The 1891-nt window shown below is 31.8% G+C and overlaps 1 long non-coding RNA gene across 1 annotated transcript in view; it reads right to left on the bottom strand.

The window, feature by feature from the left end:
- Positions 1-218: 218 nt before the first annotated feature.
- The window catches only part of LOC111089535, a 5201-nt gene continuing 3528 nt past the window's right edge, over positions 219-1891 (bottom strand). Inside the window, exons 2-3 of the long non-coding RNA XR_002613786.1 lie at positions 625-712; positions 219-305 (exon numbers count right to left, since the gene is read on the bottom strand). This is a non-coding gene — a long non-coding RNA (uncharacterized LOC111089535). The remainder of the gene's footprint in view (positions 306-624; positions 713-1891) is intronic.

The raw sequence follows: 1891 nt of genomic DNA, 5'->3' as shown, positions 1-1891 counted from the left end.
ATTTCTGTCCTGAGATTTACCACATCACTGCTGAAAAAAGTAAGAATGTCTGTACTTTTAGAGAAATTATACTAGAGTGGAACCATCTAATTGGTTGTCTAACAGCCAACCACAGTGTAGATTAACAACATTTGCATACAATAGAAGGAGAGAAATCCTATAATATATGGATTTTACAGTAATTCTATTAACTATTTCCATAATTACAGCAATGTTTACCTCAAAGGCTTGGATAGCATCTACATATTCAGAAGGAGAGAGTTTTTGAGATGATTCGATTAATCTTCTTTCACCATCAGCTTTTCCTAAAGAAGTAAAATATCAGTGGGTAGTAAATATTATTTCAACTTCTAAAAATTTCACAAAGAATGATAAATATTTGAAGTTAAAATTAATAAAAGTGTAAAGCTGAGATATGATAGCTTACTAACAGAGAAATTCAACATTAACAAACCGTCCATGTTCAATTTTTTCTTCATATTTGAATATTTACAAGTTTTTCATCGCTTCATGAAGTTAAGATTCGACACTATTAAGTTAAGAACTCGTTCTACAAAACCAACAAAATAATGTTTCCTAATTTTATCAATAAACATGATTAGACATTTGTAACTTTTAGGTCACCTTTATTTTGACAATATGTATATCCTGAAGTGGTCTGACGAGGGTAGTGGTAGCCTGCAATGTCATACGATTTTAAAGCACCAATTATCTGCAAGATGAAGAAACAGTAGTACATAAGACAGCTTACTTTACATATAACGTTTCCTGACTAAAAGACAAAACAACAGATAAGCTATACTACTCATAAAGGGGTAATCATATTAATCATAGAATGGCTTTAAAATTTATTAAATATACCTCATTATGAGAAGTATGATGGTTATGGCTTTGGTGAGAACAATATACCATTAACACAAAGTGGCTTCAGTGGATACGTACCTGCTTAGGAAAGCTAACCAAACCAAAAGGTGCTTTTTACAGACAAGTTTAAATCAAATCATTTGGTAACGATCAATGATAATTTGTGTTATGGTGAATGTTGAACACTTACAGTGACACATGCTGGTGAACCATTATAAGTGTAGGCCGAATCTAGGCAAATATTCTTGGAAGTCCACAGAAAATAGGTGGTACCCCGATTGTTTATTATGCCATTTCCTCAGGATCAAGATTTGTTGGGCAAGGATTTATTTTTTAGTAAAGCAGTGATTCCAAACATGCAGCAAATGTGGTGAAATAATACCTGGAAGCAAAGTGGTCAATGAAATGCTTGCAACCATGGCTTGACCTACAAGACATTCATGCTGTTAATATTACTAAGGCATCTAAACAAGTAATATAATACAGGACAGTTGGAACAGAACTGCACAGTCGTACATCGATAAACTGGTGTCAACATTAAAATAAAGTTTAGTGCTCTGTTTTAAAGGAAGTTCAAAATATTGGGCAACTTTCTTGATTTCACTTTGGATTTTCTCTAGTAATGTATTGTACTAATGATAAATTAACCTTTTAATTACAATTACTACTTTATATGTATAATTTCCATAATTATTTTCAATACCGTAATTCAAATTGTACTCTGTACCTCTAAAAGCAGTACTTGGCTGAATACAATAATTGGGATACTAGAAAGCATTCCTTTTAATATTCATATAGCAGTTTGTGATCATGACAGACTTACGCAGCTTAGCACTGAAAGTCACAACGTTATTTTTTCTCTCATTTTTACTACTACCATCCGTCTGCTGACTGTACTATTATCTACTAGTTGATAACTTAAAGATATCTCTTATTTCTGTTCTTGCTGTTTTGTTTTAATTAGAGAATAAAGAGAATTAATTTAATGGCCTAGTAAATGTAATGAGATTGTATGCATGTTTCTTTT

The sequence above is a fragment of the Limulus polyphemus genome, unplaced genomic scaffold, assembly GCF_000517525.1.
Source record: "Limulus polyphemus unplaced genomic scaffold, Limulus_polyphemus-2.1.2 Scaffold6538, whole genome shotgun sequence".
Lineage (NCBI taxonomy): Eukaryota > Metazoa > Arthropoda > Merostomata > Xiphosura > Limulidae > Limulus > Limulus polyphemus.
This window is presented reverse-complemented; position numbering and strand designations above follow the sequence as displayed.